We start from the raw sequence: 19443 nt of genomic DNA, 5'->3' as shown, positions 1-19443 counted from the left end.
TAATTTCCAAACTGCCCGGTTGGTAGCGGCCTGCATCCAGCGCAATTATGAGGTCGTCGGTGCACATTGTGGGCATCTATAGAAATCAGAAAATTCGATAAAACGTATAATCAAAGACAAGCTTAGTGCAATTATCACAATAATAAGCATAAAATCGCTATCAAAAATAGCAAAAACATACAACATCCCCATAGCGTATATCTCTAACAAATACTTAAACAACTTGCGGTCCGCGAAATACCAGTCCCCATTAAAACAGATTCCGATATCAGTCCTCAATCATGCGACGTGAATTGAAATTCCTACCGCGGACTGACAGACGGCGCGCGCGCGGCAGATGTTAGGTTTGTATGGCTGGTATGTGAGGACAAAATGTTACACAGTTAGACTATTTGCTATAGCTTGCTTGAGCGAGTTTTTTCAAGAAAAACTCAAATAAATGCGAACGTTTTAAGTATAGTTTTCATTTTCATAAGTACTATGAAAGATTTAAGTAGCTGAAAGGATTTACCTTTATTGATAAGTATAACGGCATTCGACGAGCTATGAAAAGGATAATGCTTGGCATCACTTTAGGGATAAAATTTGGAAGATCTTTCAGTTGAGAAAAAAGGTCAAATGTAGCACATACAACAAACTCTTGTCATATTATGGACAAAATATTTAAAAAATGTCTAAGGACATCACTAGTCCTAATTATGCCTGCTGTTTGCCTCCTGTCCCATAATAAAAAAAAACAATCAGAATAATGCAGTGTAGTAAAGACATTAAATTAATTCTTTGAATCAAAATAGCAACTACTCAGCATTATATCATTCTCTAGCTAGGGTAAAACCCAGAACCCGTTTGAAGGTAATATACTGTTCGAGTTCGACTTTACCTTTTTAAAGTTCTATACAAATCTAGGAGAAGACTAGTTACACTCTCTTCAATGGCGACTTTAAACACACGAAAGAAATAACACTTCGTCTTGTGTTCACATGCTTGGTCGGATTTACCACTGCAGGCTTCTTAATGGTTCCATTATATGGTCGGTTTGTCGACATTACGGCTTAAATCTAGTGTAGGTTTATTGGGGATTTCTTAAATTAGGAGTTTAGCTACGTGTTTAAAGGACTGTTTAAAATGAAAGAAAGAAAGAAAGAAAATACATTTATTTGGCACACTAAAAACAACAAATTAATACGTTAAATTGCCGCAGTGCGTAGCACCACGACCCTGGTTTTTAATGGTCGCCTGATTGCAGTGGTGGAAAGGCGCAGTTATTTAAAAAACAAGACGCAACTGCGCATCGGTGACACATACACATTTTGGCATAGATTTAAGTACTTATAGCAGAAACAACAAACATGAAAATGAAAATAACAAGGCACAAAATCAAATACCAACAGCAGATCAGTACGAGCAAACAGTCCCTAAAATTGTCGTTTGAGAACTAGTAATCGCATACTACTAGTTCAAAAAAAAGTTGATTCGCACGCGATTTTAATACTTTTAATACATCCGGGCGAAACGCCTACCTACTAAAAAAAAATTTTATTGAAAGGGGAGGTTTCGCACATTCGTGCGAAGGAAAATCGTGCGAAACTACTACTAACCCAAATTGTCACGTGCCCAAAATGATTACTCGTAGTACTTTACATTTTGTAAAAAACTATTTTCTGTCTTATTATAAAGACGATACTAAAGGAAATAGAACGATATAATCTTAGACCTAAAGCCATAGGTATACCAATTTTACCTAGATTGCGCCGATTAGATTTCAGTCTTTCGGCCAAAAGATGTCTATTTCTAATTCTGTCCGTCTCTCTTCCTCGTGGTAGCTTAACTGAATGAGAGAGCGAGACAAATATAAATAATTTATAGAAATGCTTTTGCAGAGTTGAACCACAGTAAAATTGAACTAGTACTGTGCCTTCATTTAATGGGATGCCTACAGAATAAGAAAGATTTTTATCAGTATTAATAAGAGCGATTTCAGCTGACAAGTAAATTGCGTATTATACAGCTGTTTCCAAATAATTAAAAAAATAATAAATCAAAATAATCAATGTTGACTTTGCGATGAATGGCATGTGGATTTAAGTAGCCTTTTACTGAATACTTATGTAACAGTCTTACGCCCGTATTCACAAACTTGCTTATGTGAAGCAGCAAATCGAACGCACAGCGTTGAATAGAGCTTTGTGATTGGTTCCTATGCGTCCATGCGCACTGTGAAACCCCATAGTAATGTTTGTGAACACGGGCGTTAGTTTGTAGATTTTCTTATTTTTTCATGATTTTTTCTCAAATTGTATCTGGCCAGTATTTTCACTTACACTTTGATGCAGCTGAAATTGAAACCCTTTTCACTCTTATACCAAATCACTCACACAAACTACGTCTTATTTTGACTGTGGCAAGACGCAGCTAGCCCGTGGCCAGACCTAGATCCGAAGTAGAGTAACTGTGGGGTAGGGGTGCACCCAGACGATTATCGACATCGATGGAACCATCTGATTTATGTTCCTGCGCAGATGATAGACTAAACATCAAATTGTGGGTCGATAAGATATGATTTATAAAGGACAGGCAGCGCTTGTAGGCCATGTATCGTTGTACTTATATAAGCCACTGTAATAGAGATCAGACTTGTAATAGAGAGGGCAGTTAATAGAATATTACGAAAGTATTTTTGGATCAATTTTCTTCTGTAATGTAAACTGATATCTTAACAGGAGGATCTGTGGTCAAGTATGATAATATTAAAGCTATTTTTAGTAATAAGACTCTCGTTTGATATTTGTATACGACGATTACGTCGTTTCTTTTCAAAATAACAATTCCTTTTCAAAAGCAAGTTTTTGCTTTCTGATTGTGCATAGGTACTTATCAAAAACTAAAGAAATTTCAAATAGGTATGATTTTCAAAATCTTTTTCCATTCAATAACAAAATGATTTTATTGTTTCAGAGTGACCGTTCATCAACTGTCTTCATACAGGTAATTTTCATATTTTATATGTAATTTAATATTATTTTCTTCTCTGAGTGAAATGTTGCTGACTAAAGTCATAAGTCATTTATTTTGCAATAAGGCTTTTTTAAAGCTTTAAGTAGTTTTCATAGGAGCTACTTTACGACAAATTAGAATTAGGCCAAGTCCGCACTACGGCTAAACCACCACGGTTTTTAACCGCGTGATTTTTTAACCAAGTAAAACAAATGACTTATGACTTTATCATAAAGTCATTTGTTTTTTGCATTAACGCCCGCATTCACAAACGATGCTTGCTTGCAGCGTTGAATCGAGCTCTGTGCTTGGTTCGTTCGTATGTCACCCTGTGCGTCCACGCGCACTGTGAAACTTCATAGTAATGTTTGTGAACACAGGCGTAAGGCTTCTATAAGGCGACTTACCTATGTAGTTTCAACAGGAGTTATTTTGCGATAAAATGCATAGAATGTGCTAAGCCACCGTCCCAGTGTATAATTGAACCATTGGCTCTCATGTGTAAGAACTACATCGCGGCCTAACAGCACATTCCCACAGATCAATGGGTTTCCTAGTTGAATAAACATACCTGTAGGACTCAGGGATGTAATAAGGGATAGGGAGGTAAGGAACATCACGGTAAACGCTGTCCCCCTTATGACTAAAAAATTACACCCTAGTTGAATACCTACTGTTTAAAGTGACATTTCCATACTAAAAGTCTCTTTAAAACAGTGTTCAACTAGGGTGTAACTTTTTATTAATAAGTTGGTGCGTGTATGTATGGTAAGATTGTATTATACATACAACAAAGACATACAAATGATAGGACGGCACAATTTGACAGGTTTTATTGCTAGTAAGCGATGTCACACCTACAGAAACCGGCGGGAAGCACAGTTATTTTTTCCACATTCTTACAGATTTTTACACTTAACATTTTTTTGCTAATCAGCACTTCTTAAGGGAGGTTTTAACTTGATATGAGTCCATCGAGGAGTAAAAAAAATAATTTAAAAAATCTTTTATTTTCCGAAATATCGAATTTGGTGTTTTAGATATTTTGACCAACTACCCCCGTCTTACACACAAATCACAGCTACCCTTGAATCCGTCCCTATGCAGTCGCAATCAAAACAGCTGCCGTCTTCGAGCCCTCGACTCCTCTAATAAATGATCTAACCTATAAAATAAACCATATTTCTGCCTCCCACCGGCAAACCATACCTTATCACTTAGATATAACGGTCACAACCGTTTGAAAGGACCATAGACCATGGGCTATAGAAAGCAGGGATGTTATGGATATGAAGTTTCGGTTATGGATACGGTTACGGATATTAAAATAATATTATACCGGTTTCGGTTACGGTTACGAATAGTAAATCATTTCGGATTATCCGAAAGTTTCGGATACTTATTAGAATTTTGAAAAGGTGAAATTCAAATAGCAATATGCTGCGCTACCCACATAGCCACTAAGTACTATGATTGTAGGTACCTATGATAAAGGTAAAACAGGCGGGTATATCAGATTGGTGCCAGGGGATGCCAGACAAGTAACAAAATATTAAAAATATTAAGATTTAGACTCCACCTTTATCCGTTACTTTTAAATCGGTTTCGGTCACGGATATTTTTTATTTCGGATATCCGATAGTTTCGATTACGGTTACGGATATCCATAACATCCCTGATAGAAAGTACAACGCGGTAGGTCCAGTAGCGTTGTCAATTGATTCGATAGAAAACGTGAGAAACAGTTATGCGATAAAAATTGATATGAAAGGGAATAAAGATGTAATAATGTCGTTTAAGCCATACAACTGTTTGTGAGATAGCATTTTGTATGTTTACGTTTAACTTCAGACTATAAAAACTTAACTGCTCCTACATTGAAGGTTTCATAATCTAAATATTGTGTTGTAGTTACCTACAATATAATATTAATATTATTGTATGAGATGATCCTTGTATCAACAACTGTTCTGACTGTCCTGAGTTCTAGTTTATTGTTAAAGTTATGCTCGTTCAGTCATTCCTGTTCTTTGTTGAATTTCAATAAGAAATGTCTTTACATACCTTTTAAATTATTCCTGAGTCTAGATACTTAATACGGTCTTAAATTATACGCAAAAACACATCATAACCTGGTTTTTATTAAATCGTCTTTTCCATGATTGAAATACTCTGTTAAGTTATTATAACCAAGTCCAACATAATAATAACCAACGTAACATAAACTAATAAATGATAATATTAACTTGTATCTACATCTTGAAACATCAGATAAAATTACAAAAACTAATCTCGACATCAAATTGATCTCTATGACGCCGACTCACGCGCATCTTTGTTCTTTGGAGAGAACATAAAAACAAAAAGCGATCGCACGCGACCGACTGATCGACGTTTCAATTAAATCGATTTATTTGTAAAATCCAATCGATTGTCGTAGGGCTGGCAATGGTTTAATTGGAATGCATCTCTTGTTACCATGGGTTTATTTAAAATACATTTACTAATAGTAATTCCAATAATATAAATTACTTTTGCGCGTTAAATTTTAATAATGATTTGATAAAGTTAGCATTAAATAAGTGTTTAGGAGAAAGTTACATTTGCGAAAAGCTCTGCTTAGTTTGAGTCATGTGGTATAAAATTACCATATTAATATGTACATTGTACATATTTACCTACTTGTATAAATTCGCATAAAATAAGGGTAATTTCGGGGAAACATTACATTAGACAGAAAAGCTCTATTTAGTTTGGGTCATGGTAATTGTTATGAGTGGTATGAAGAATGAAGCTTAATTCGAGTTTCCGTACTCATGATATGGGTGCTATAAAACTTATTAAAAAGTAAAAGTCAGCTTAATTAATTTATAAGAAAACCCAAAAACCCATGGACATTGGACATCCCTGCATCGACATCGGCCTTTTGTGCGTCGCGTCTCTATAGGCCTTTTGTGCTAGTGTTGTTACATTTTTCCTTTGTACCAGATAATTATCGATGATGCGTCTACGCATAGAAAGGCGTATTTTGAACGCTTATTGGCTTTTAATGAATGTGTTTAGTATTGAACTAGCTCTCAATGGACTTTGTGTATTCTATTAGAGTTTGAATGGTGATTGAATTGACGCAGTTCTAATTATTGGCTGGGTTACATAGTTAATTGCACGTAATTGTTATGTAATAATGCTGAGGTAATTTGTAAGGTTATTGCTGACATAAGAATATACTCTCTTACAGGTTGTTATCTTAATATTGCGTTAGGTTAAAGTTTTATTGGGTGTATCATAAAATTCATGTTGGGAAAGTCTTTATGAACTAAAAATAAAGAAACAATAGTGCTGGCATTATTTTTGATATTCATATCCTTGTATAATAAAACATATTTTAACTAAAACTTCCTCGATTTTTGTTAAGATTGAAGCAAGGATCACTCAATCCACATGCACATGGCTCTCTCTACATCCTAAGGAGGTTTAGATTTCTAATAAAATAAACCACTTTGACTGTACATTTCGAAGAAGTATTTCGTTGTCGCTACTCAGTTCGCTTTTTAAATTAAATAAAAAACGTCCACCCTGAAAGTGGACTGACGACCTGATGAAGGTAGCAGAAAGGCGCTGGATGCAGGCCGCTACCAACCGTGCGATGTGGAAGTCATTGACTGAAGTTCAGCAGTGGACGTCCTGTGGCTGAAATGATGGTGATTATGATGTATTATCGACTATGTCAAATGAAAATCGCCTATTTAATTTAGTTACATTGTCTATTGTCAGTCTATTACTGGTGCTGCATCATATCATTGAACATTCAATTGAGAACGCTAATTATGTCATAGTCTCCACAAGGATACGTGTCTGGCAACCGCAAAATAACTATGAAACCAGTTCGAAGCGGTTAGTTAGAGTTGTGCAATAAACATAGCGCCTTAAACTGAGAATGTTAATTAAATCATAGATGACAATTCTGTATAAATAAGTAAATGGATGCTTTAAATAATAAGAATCGAGTTTTTCTTGGAATAAGCGCGTATTGATTGACACACATAATCATAAACTATACATTTTGAAATCATTTTTTTAATGATATGTTTATTTCCTAATGGGTTTTCCTATGTTGTTTAATTCGCCCTTATTTATCTATGTCGTCCACATCTTGATACTGAACTAATTCAGTAATACAAACGTTATTTGTTTGTATTGAATAAGTTCCGAAACTTCTGGACCAATTTGAAAAACTCTTTTGCCGTTGAAATCCTAAGTACATTTAATATTTCTGATGAACTAAGTATCGGCAACAACTAATTACTACCCATTGCCGATCATGTCGTCTCATTCTATCGCAAAGAATCACCATTTGATGAGAGCGAGAGCAAAAACGGAAATGGATAGTTTACACTGTGTCTGATAGAACATAAGCGGTATTTCACCATTAGAATCTTACATTTAATTATTTCTGATGAACATAAGCGGTACGATATTCGCCGGGTCAGCTAGTAATTCAATAAAACACACCTTCACATCTACAAAGACCATCAAATCCCATACACGTACGTAAATAACCCCTCACACAAATCAATTCGAATGCAAAACAAAACTATAAACTTAACAATACCCGTAAACTAACAGATAAAATCTAGGTAGTAAACGAACCCGGATTCGGTCCAGATTGCCCAATAGAGGGCCAGGGTATTAGCATACGCTGCAAAAACGGCAGCGTAGATAACAGACACAAGTAGAAGTAAATTCAGAAGGTTCTAATGTCTCAAAATTAAAAATTAAAAAAAATCCGACACAAAAAAATTAAGGCTAAAAACTAAAAAAAATTTTAATCCACAACGAGGATACTCTTGGCCTGTATCTCACCTGATGGTAAGTGATGATCAGGCCGAAGGTGGAAGCGAGCTTCACCCGGAATAATAATAATATAATATTTGAAACCTATTATTAACACGCTAATGGCGCTATAAGGTCGCGTGACGCGTCGGGGTACCGCTTATAAATGTAAGTCAGACCCTTAATTCAGATTTTTCCGACACCCCGTCGTTTTTTCGTCGGGACTTAAAAAGAACACTCATCATCAACAGCCCTTTACAGTCCACTGCTGGACTATGAGCCTCCTCCACTATAGTGGAGGGTTTTGCCATAATCTCCACGCTAGGCAGGCGGGTTGGAGATCGCAGTTTAAAAGATTGATGTTTTTCAGAGAGCGCTGCTGCCCATTCTCTGTTTGATGTGTAGTCCCTAAGTCGCCTCTTACGACACCCGCGGGAAGAGTAGGGGTTGGTGACAAATGTATTCTACTCTGCCGTCACCACACGGCTTAAAAAAAAAAAAAAAAAAGTTTTCAGGTAATGATTTAAAAATATCTGAATATGCAAAAGCGATTCATGGAAGTATAATAGTGACTGAGTTTCTTGCGCTGCTTCTTCTCAGCACTGGCTCATTTATTGTCCTGAAGCAGTGGTAGGGTTAAAGTAATACTGAAAACGTGTAAAAAAGCTTTTTAAAAGCCTTACAAAATAAATAATTTGATTTTGGTTATAAAAACTTTTTTTATGGTACAACAACAGGCTAGATTAGGGCTTCCAAGTTTTTCTTTGTTTTTACTTCAATTACGGTGGACTATTGAGTTCAAATGTTGCGTGACATCACGCCTTTAAAGATTTTTTTACTGAGAAGTGATGTCAAGTAGCCCTGCTGACTGAGGTTACTGGTTTCGTCTATTTTGTGTAACAAAATTAAATAAATCTGAAAGCCTGGCGACTTCCCACGAGGTTATCTCAAGGCTGTCAATGGTATATTATATGAATAGTGTTCTTATAGCCCCGCAGTCGCTTGCTATCTATGTTACTACGCAATTCTGATACAATCTGATGTAATGAAATTAGTTTATTTCTAGATTGTTGTAAATTGACGTTTATCTTACCCTCTCGGATATTATCACAAATCTGTGGATAATATCAATGTTTCCTGATTTTCTAAACACTGTGGCATCTTGTAGTTTAGTCGTGTGGTTTTGCAGAATACAAATAGGACCACGCTTCCCGTAGATGTGTAAAATAAAAATATTTTTTTAGTAGTAAGTAAGTGATTATTATTTATTTGTATGAGAAGACTAATAATATTATGCAAAGTTTAGGGAAGTATACTTAGACCAAATCCTTCATTTGACTCAGATAAAGTGTGTTTTGTATGGAGTTTGACAGAGTTTTGACGTTTATCAAAGTTAAAATAAGATGGTGCAACCCAGCACTAATGTTACGTCACATAGGCACAGTTGTATGATGTGCTAAGTACGTGACATTGCCCGTATTCACAAACGATGCTTGCTCAAGTGAAGCTGCAAATCGAACGCACAGCGTTGAATATAGCTCTGTGATTGGTTGGTGTGTGACCCTGAGCGTCCACGCGCATTGCGAGACCTCATAGTTACCTATATTTGTGAATACGGGCGTTAGGCATAGAATTACATAGATCAATAGTTGACATGGGCAATTTGTTAATGAGAAATTAAAATAACTATTTGCTATTCTTTAATACTGCTACCGGATTAACTTCAACTGTCCAATAGGAAGAGAGATTGGTATGTGAGCAAAAACTGATCACAAATGAAATAAATGCGAAAGCGTGTCGTTCCCACGGCAGCCTTGCTTCAAGGCTGACTTTATGGCGTCTGTTTACATGCAAATAAATAGAATTCATTATAATATAGCTACTGTTTCTATTAGATAAGTAATGTGGTTGTTTATTTTAATGAATGTGATAGTTCTACGGTTTAAATGTTTAACTGTGAAATGAACAATAATCGGTCTATTCCACTTTGATCACCCAAGTGATCAAAGTTGACTCCATGCGACACTTTGGTGTCTTTAAGATCACCTAGGTGATCAACGTGGACTAATGGACTTCTTATCCATGAGTATATTTGTATACTAAAAAAATCAAAATGGGTGATCAGAAGACACCAAAGTGTTGTTTGAGGCTTTGGGGTCCACTTTACAGGTGAGCAAAGTGGAATAGACCATGTATTCGGACTGACTATGATTATGATGGTGTGCTATTGAACTACAATTTATGAAACCATATCCACGAGCCGGAGGACATAGTGTCATAGTGTGGCCAGGTCTCACACTAGGTGGACCGATAGTGTAGGCAGACCTTCCACTAAGTGGAGCGTCGATCTGGTGAAGGTCTCTGGGAAATACCTGGATACGGGCAGCGCAGGACCGTTCGTTGAGGAAATCCTTGGGGAGGCCTTTGTCCAGCAGTGGACGTCATTTGGCTAAAACGAACGCTGAAGTTACTAAGTACTACTCTACAAAAAGCGTAAATTAATTTGGTATTTCCGTTTTACATGAAAGCTTGTTTTTATTTCACTTCACAAATCGAACCATGTCAACCCAATCAAATCGAAAACAAATACTCAAGATTATTTTAATTGGACCTGGACGTAATTAACTGACCACTAAATTTATTAAGCCTTGTTAACCGCACAAATAAACGTCGATGTTGTCACGTTTAGGATTATTTTGAAATCTGACTGACGAGATTGATCAATGTATCTTATTGCCCCTGTATTTTACTTGGTAATAAGCTGTGAGTATTGGTATTAAGAAGGAAAATAAATTCTCAAATAATAAGATTAAGGAAAAGGAAGAAGGGAAGGTAAACTCAATAACAAAGTAAATAACATTTTTCTTATCAACATGATGCATATTAACATTATAAACGAATACTGTAAAGTAAAATCTTAGGAATATGATAACAAAAGCATACTGCACAACTTTATAAATCAACTTTTTGTAATGTCATAAATACACGTCTTTGGCTATACAGTGTGAAGAGAACTTTACTTAATGTGTGATGTATTTTTGTAAACTGCCTTAATATGTAAGCACAGGCGATATTAATTATTCGCAAATAACTTACGTGCTTTCACTTAGAGTCCTAGTTTATAAGCTAGATACAGGTCTGATGCGGGTACCTACCTAGATAGACCTATAGTTAGTTTTTCAGGGCAATCCAATACCGCACTTAGCCTCATGATTGGGCCATTGTGCGCGATAGATTTACCTATATTCAAATAACCAATTTTGCCCTATTTGATCCTCAGTGCACCCATATTATAGTAAATATTTTATTATAAATATTCCTTTTTAATAGTGCAATGATGACCATCCTAGTGCCTACTTAAGAAAGACTGTACCTAAATTGCCTCAACCTCAACGCAACTTTAGCTACAAAATTCGCTCTCGTCTCTACCTCCCCCCAAAATGCAGTTCCTAATATTTTATCCAACGAACACTAAGGCCCGTAGTAAACGTCCGTTTTTTTGACAACGGCTTGATTTTTTCACCGGATTTAGCGGTGGCGTATGGTTTGAATGTGTGCACATGCATCGGACATTGGTCCGGCGAGAAAATTGACATCAAACAAAGGATATCAGTTTTTTGACGGTCCGTCGTCCGGTGAAAAAACGTATGTCTACAAACGGCCTAATGGGCGATCGGTTTCGGCGCGCGCGCATTGACACGAGGTACCTACTTGACCCTTGACTATAAAATGTGGAATTTACAGCATCTTAACGTATCTGACGTTAGGTCTGTTGTCAGTTTATAGCTTGGCAAGAGAAACTGTTAACATGACGTTATTTGTTTGGTTAGATGATATCTTTGGATTTCGATACGAGTCACATAGACAAACGCTATGCTACTTGAAGAAAAGTTTTTTTGGAAGGCAGCTAAAAGCCCTCAGAAGAGAATAGGCGCGAACTAGGCATAGTTTAGAAATGGATAGCCCTACTCGACTTAGAGTTTGAAAACTACCACAGATTGTGGAAATTCTAGGACTAAAGGAATCATAGCAAATAAGGAATGAAAGGCATGCATAAAGGGAAGCCTTTATCCAGAAATTAAAAGAGGTAAGCAGATCTTCTTACTTCTGCAGTTATTATTATTACGTTGTATCTGTATTCTGTAAGAATTGAGATTACAATCCTGCCGTCAAACTTTATGAGCTGCTATATGCTGATACAGTGACGTTCATTCTCACTGCTATAAGGACCCAGCAAATGAAGGCCAAGTTTGTCCCAATAAAATGTCTTTAGACCTTTAAAATACTAATTCAAAAGAAAACAACAGGAACTATGACTACATCCTAAGCAAGCCCGACGATTGTTCCGTCCCAATTGCAGCCCGTTTATCATAAGGTGCGCGCGCGCCGCTCGCCCGGCCCTAAGGGATCGGGCTCCGCAACCGTAATTTGCAATTATGATTCATATTTCGCCCGCATGCATTGTAATTAAAGTAAAATGTTGTTAGATGGTAAAGCACCAGATTGTAGAGTTCAGGTGATTGGTAGATAGCGGTTAGGCCGTCTCTATACTGTTTGAAAATGGTTTAGATTTCAGTTCCTGATTGGTTTAGACATAGTCTGCACCATTGTCTAGTAAAAGTGACAGATAGCCTTTCAGTTCGTCCTAAAGAATGCACTATTTTTGTTTATAAATAAAGTTTATTTCTAAGTCGAAAAAATACAATAATACAACTACTAGGTAGGTACTTACCACATTTTTTTAATGATAGAGACGGACATGGTAAACAGTGATATATAGAAAGCGTCTAAATGAAGATTCTAAGCAAATATATTTCATTTCATTCACATAATTATGCTTATTTAAACAAAGAAAGTTCACAACAACATCTTAAATTTCAAAAAAATCCTATTATTTGATAACCCATTAGATCGGTAGTTCAGCGAATAGCCTTGAGCGTAGGGACCTAAATATGGGAGGTAATTTCTAAATTACCCCTAAGTAGGTAGTCTGGTTTAGTCGGGAAAAGCCTCCGGGTATCCGTAATTTGGTACCCCATAACCCAAGGATATTCCTTACGTTAATGACTTTAGCTTGGAAGGGAGTACTACCTGTGGTGATACCCTAAATACCCTGCAGTTAATGAGTTTTGGACAAACTGTGCTGATTTGAGATATTGTTCACTAAGTTGTTGATAAATATCAATCATTAACTGATGACAGCAGTTTGTAGGCGACAATTTAACAGTCATTTTGTATGATACCGATTGTTAACGTTAACCTTATATTACGTGCAATTTGTTAACGTTATTAGGTAACCGACGTCATATCGCGCTTTGGTACAATTTTTATACAGCTTTTCTCTAATATTAAACTCTACAATTAAAAATATTAACATCATCATGAAGTGATCCTAAAGAATATAAAAAACTTTCTAACAGTATAATTTAAAATGAAACTAACGCCATTATGTAAACTTTCAACGACAAACACATGCGAACTCATTTATTATATTGTATTGTCTATGGTCGGCCATTAAGATCCTCGTTCGATGAATAGCCGGTGATTGCGTCGGCGCAGCGCACGCAGCGTTTTTGCCGCGTTTTTGCGGTGACAAGCTAGTTAAGACATTAATGGCATAGTTTGTATTAACTTGTTTGGTTTAAGCACCTAACTAGCGGCTTTCCTCTTAGTATTTCTTACAAGATGTTACTCCTTTCTCTCTTCTGCCGATGATCTATTACTATTTGTTTATTACGTTTTAAATTAACACTAGATACCCTTGCGAATAATTCACTATCCACCATAATTGTAATTGCCATAGCAGTCTCCACCCTATAAACAAAAAGGTTTATCTAGCGCGGTTTACGAACTAGAAATAATAACATAACAACACCTTGAAGGCAATGGGAACACGGAAAGCATTTCGCTTGCAGCAGTAATTTTCTCATAGATTTTTAACAGCTGAAGACCATGTTACAAGGCAGATATGGGGACACGAACGCAGCGAACAACGTTGCAATTAAGCGTGGCCAGTACCACACACTCTGTCTAATCTGTGGACAGAACTGTCAGGCTAATGGCTCAACGGTTGGCAGGCCTGCCACCCAGCGCGCGGAAGCACCCGCTCTACGGTTGGTAACATTGGCTAATTGAACACGCAAAGGCGTACAACGGTTGAGGCTTAAAAACCGGAGGTTTCAAACAGGATGGTCATTAAGGAATAGACCGCATGCAACCAAAGATCTTGAGGCTCGCGAATTTTATGAAATTAATTAAAGCTTTAAAAATCACGATTGAGGTAAGATTAATCTATATATATAAAAGAAAGTCGTGTTAGTTACTTCGCTTATAACTCAAGTACGGCTGAACCGATTTAGCTGAAAATTGTCAGGGAGGTAGTTTAGCCCTTTCGGACCGCTCCAATACAATTGTGCGGGTTACAAAATCGAGATTATCTAATTAGTTTTACATCGGAAGTGGATGGGCTGAGTATCGTACGATTGTGCGGGATGCGTTCTTTCACCTCCCGTGCAAATTTTGTCCGAAGCGCAGTTGGTGAGCAGGTTACAACCTGTACAGTTCATGACTGATTGCGCTCCCCGACTTGGCGAAAGAAAGTACCTACTATGGTTTTATTTTGTAATTGTGGTAATATACAAGTTATTGATTAGGCAAATAGTTAAAAATAGCATCTTTTTGTGATAACAGTGACTACTTGTAAGCAAAAGCTTTGGCGTAACGGCCTAACGAACTTTACTGACACAATTGTATCGACGTGGGCCCTACAATACCTTATGCGTATTTGAAGTTTCTCATAATTATTAATTTTTCATGGTTTCCGCACCATGTTTCCGATTTTAAACGACGCTACTATCGCAGAGATGCTCAATGCATCTGGGGATGAGAGCGATGACAACGACAAAAGCTAGTTTCGGCAACTTCAGATGAACTACTCCTCTTCTTCTGATGAAGGCTCAGACATTCATGACGATACATACCTCTGAGTATGCAAGCGGCATAGCAGACCAAGCCCTTCAATCGTCAACATCTTCCAGGAGATGCTGTTCATGTTCCAGGAGATATTAAATCTCCATAGGAATATTTCGAGCGCTATATTTACTGTTGAGCTCATGGAACAGATGGTTTTGCCCACAAATCAATATTAAATGGCAAATACTGGTATACAAATAAAATCTGTTTATTCCTTACTGGTTATAATACGTTTTTCGGAATACATGCCATTGATAAAATTTCCAAAACCCTTACAATATTGACCCTCACAATTGTACGTGGGAAGTGAAGAGCCCAGTTTGATACAATTGTTGGTATATGAATTTTCCAAGATGGCGGCGGAAAATCTGGAAAATTATAGCAGATTCGTAATCTGCGGCCCCAAATTACCTAAAATTCATGTTCAAAATTATAAATTTCTTTCTAGTTTAAGCGCGGGTCCGAAAGGGTTAGAGCCAGGAGAAGGACATAGGATACTTTTTATCCCGTTATTTATTGCCATTAAGGCGGAACAAAGTTCGCCGGGTCAGCTAGTTTAGTATAAGACTGACTGGCCGTAATTAAAATAGATCTTCATATAAGAGCTGATCTTGATCCACCGCAACTTTTATAAGTGAGGAGTGTCTTTTCAAAAGGGGATACCTACATTCTATCTTATTTTTCACAAAATGGGAAAAACTTATATGGGAAATATTTACAGACCTACCGAAAAGCATTATTTCTGTTATGAAACTATTTCATTACAGTGTTCTAACTACACTTTTTGCCAAAAAATATGACTTGTTAATTTAAAGTTACAGAGTTCAGAAAAATCATAATATCCTCTTTTGACACGGATCTTTTATAATATCCCCCTTTGTTCTGTACTTACTGTAAATATCCCCTTTAGTTGAGCCTACTATTTTGTAAATATCCTCTTTTGTATTGTACATCTCAAGATTTTAAATGATAATAAAACACAGATTATTCTTTTTTTTTAATAATAATAATGACCAAAATTAAAGACCTTACTAAACAGAATTATATTTTTTTAATTATTAGACATTCAAATCCTGATTTGTCCAATATCAGGTGTCAGACAATCACACAACATAGATTCCGTTTTACGTTAATTTTGCGTTCCGTTCTACAGAGTAAAATGTCTAAAAATAAATCCTAAAGCATAAAGTTAAAGGAAATAAAACACTATGTAAAAGTAAATATCCCGTTTTGAAACGGCTAATTGGTATAGTGTAAATATTTGTATTGTAAATATCCTCTTTTGTTATGAAATGAAAAATAACTATTATTTTTTTAATTTTGTAAGTGTAAATATCCTGTTCTGAAATGAACACTCATATTTGAAGCTGCTTTACTTGGGAGAATATCCCGTTTTGATTAAGATTCAAGTGACGAAAGTGAGTATTCAGCACTAAGAACAAGACTGCATACTCAGTTTAATAAATAATAAAAATGTAAATATCCCCTTTTGAATAGACACTCCTCAAGTTATCGATAGTGTCAAAAAAAAACGACATTATAAGTTTTGATTGGGCAGCAGATAATGCTGCCCAATTAAAACTTATAATTTACCCTCATCTGGCGCAGTTTGGTAAAAAACCAGTGCTTCTTACCTCCACGTTCCTCACAAGCCTCAAACTCCCGATTATCAAACCTATCATCTTTATAGACGTAAACAACCAGTAACGGTAAAATCTTCAAGTGCTCTCGGAAAAGGCTAATCTTTTGTCCTATTTATTTAATCGGACGATCGGAATTGAATCGACAGCCCATCGTTAGAGCACGAATTATCATCATCGCCTTGAACGCTAGCAACGGGATTGTCTATGAGTTGAGCGGTAATGAATCTATGGTTTTAATTAATGGGCTAAGGCGTTTGTACAATCAGAATCTAAGCAATAAGTAGTTAAATATCTTAGTTTTAAATCTCGATATTTTAGAGAGGTATATACGGTATACCTATCATCAGAATTCTTACATTCAACATGCAGAAGTCTGAAAGTAGGATCATTCATCTTGCTTTCAATTTTGACTATTTATTAGGTTGATAAAACTTGTTTGTTAGCAATTAGCAATTTGAATGGATTTACCTTTGAATCTATCGACCTGTAACTTTTGTCTAATATCTTTAACAAATCTTTAACTTTTTCCTAACAACCTCTTCCACCTTCAAGAAAAACTTATTACCACATAAAAAGCGTTAAGCACAACACAAATGTTTAATCCATAATAATAACTTAATCATTATAGCAAACATGGATTTATGTGAATGTCTACATCCGAGATGCCTGTATATTTCTTCCAACCCACAATCTGAGACAAACGAACTCGCAAATTACAAACATTAATATCACTGTAATTAGGTGTATCGATCTTCAGCTAAAACCGATCACGGACTGCCTCAGGGTGCCATCTTAGGCCCTGTACGTTTCCTACTGTACATTTATTCAATTATCGACATACAGACAAATTATTTCAGTTATTATTGCTAAGGATATACTCTGATATGGAGAGTAATAAGAACTATATAATTTGAGAGCAATTTCTATTCAAATGTAAGCAGATTACAAGAGGACTTGTACCTTTCGTAATTAATTACAGCTTTGAATTGTGGATGTTCAATCATGAAAACATACAATGTAAAAAGATAATATGATTATTGAACAAACATTAAAAAAACATACAGTTTAATTGAGAGTCTACTCCTTTTTTTAAGTCGGTTAAAAAGAGGTCTGATGTTTTAATGGTTTATTGATACGTTCCTATTTGAGCATAGACACTTATAAAGAACATGCAGTTAGTATTAATTTTATTCGAGATCAGCTTTTATGCCAGCGGCTTCACTCGCGTGAAATTCTTATCGACTCGACTTATCGTCGTTATCTAATTTGGTAGGTTACAACAACAATGAGGGTTTTCGCGATTGAAAAATCCGTCAGATGGCAATACGTAGACGGGAGGTCCAAATGCTGCATGATTGGTGGATTTTGACATGACATTGACAGATATGTATTTTTCAATAGCGAAAACCCTCATTAAAAACAATAATTGCGGATAATTAAGTAATTTTCATCAAGTTTTGTTTCATTAAAAGGCTAAGTTGCACCACCTAATTTTAACGGTAACTTTATCGATAACCGGTGGTTATGGCATTTGACAGATTTTTGACATTCGTCAAAGTTAAAGACGGTGCAACTCAGCATAAGAATGTCAAAACAAAAAAGTGACGCTTTTTTCTTTTTTCTTGGGCGCTTTAAAGCATAAATTAGTATGTCGAGGCATGTACTCCCTGAAGCGAAACGCCCATAGTTTAGGGTGTGTGGTTTCGTAATTATGCTCCTAGTAAGAGCCTAGATAAAATAAGAGTAGATCTAAGATCTTAATAGACCGTTAAGGCATGTTACACTGCTATAGGCTATACGCGGGTTAATATGAATGAACAAATGCGGAAGCAATGATACTAGCTATGTTAGGGCTAGTTCCCAGGGCAATCCAGTTCCTGGATCTAGTATAATGCAGGAACCCGAAAAACAGGACTGTCTTGCGAGTTTTGAATTACAAATTCGAGCGGTTTTTTGCGGGACATTGCAAACGGGGTGTTTCAGTGATCGTTAATATAAAAACACTTGTACTACAAAATGGAATTCTGAAAAAACAGTTCCTGAAAAAAACGGGATGTCGTTTTTTTCAGGAACTGTTTTTTCAGATCTTTTTTTTTCGATCGTGAAATAAAGTGTAAACACGCACTTCGGTCGCTCGGTGCGACGCCCATACTTCGGTGTGCGGACTCGCGCTTCGCCTCGGTCAATTTCTCGCAGTGTACTTGCGCCATTACTTGTGCTTCAACAATGTGTGCTCTTATTTAAATAAGGTATATTTAAAGCGTGGAAAAATACACTCACGTGCAGAAGATTTGATTGTCTATGACGCAACAAAACTGCTTTTGAGTAACGAAATTATGGGGCATGTAAAATTGGATTGAAGCTTTGTTTTAGAAATGTTTGTGGTGGTATGTACAAATTGACTTGCCAAATAAGACATTAAAATTATTGTAGCTTTATTACTAAAAAGTTTGATATGAGGTAAGAAGTCGATGCCAGTTAGTACAATTATCTACATTTCAAATGTTTACTTATTCTTCGGGCAGTAGTGTACCTATGTATGTTTTTTAATTCACCTATTTTTAGTTTATGTTCTACCAATTCTTCAATCTTATTCTAGCATCAACCAATCATATTGTAGCATCGTATCGTATCGTATCATCATCCCTAGCGGGTTGGTAGCATATGGTATGGTTCTTTAAATTATTTCCTAGATTCCATTTACCTACATTTCAGTCATTAATCTAGCTAGAGCGTAGTACTCGCAATAGTAAATGGATCAGTCCAATCAAGTATAGCAAGCTTAATTATGCAGTGGCCTCAAACAGGGGCAGTTTGCGTCGTCAGATCAAGAGTTAGTGTGACAAAACATACGAAGTGCTTGAGGGTACTCGTATAGCCACTCGATGCGTCTTTGGTAAGGCCAATTTGTGGGAGAAATTCTGCGTAAGCACCGATCGAAAGATGGCATTGATATTGAGGCTTTAAGTACGCTTTGATTGACTCAAACCACATCTACTTA

The 19443-nt window shown here is 36.3% G+C and overlaps 1 protein-coding gene across 1 annotated transcript in view; it reads left to right on the top strand.

Moving 5' to 3' along the window:
- Positions 1 to 2955: 2955 nt before the first annotated feature.
- The window catches only part of LOC114366638 (uncharacterized), a 48788-nt gene continuing 32300 nt past the window's right edge, over positions 2956 to 19443 (top strand). Inside the window, exon 1 of the mRNA XM_028323569.1 lies at positions 2956 to 2985. The gene's annotated coding sequence lies outside the window, so the exon portion shown is untranslated. The remainder of the gene's footprint in view (positions 2986 to 19443) is intronic.

The sequence above is a fragment of the Ostrinia furnacalis genome, unplaced genomic scaffold (genome assembly GCF_004193835.3).
Source record: "Ostrinia furnacalis isolate ACB-3 unplaced genomic scaffold, ASM419383v2 OfSCF0643, whole genome shotgun sequence".
Classification (NCBI taxonomy): domain Eukaryota; kingdom Metazoa; phylum Arthropoda; class Insecta; order Lepidoptera; family Crambidae; genus Ostrinia; species Ostrinia furnacalis.
Note: the sequence above shows the minus strand (reverse complement) of the source record. Positions and strands in the feature narration are given on the sequence as shown.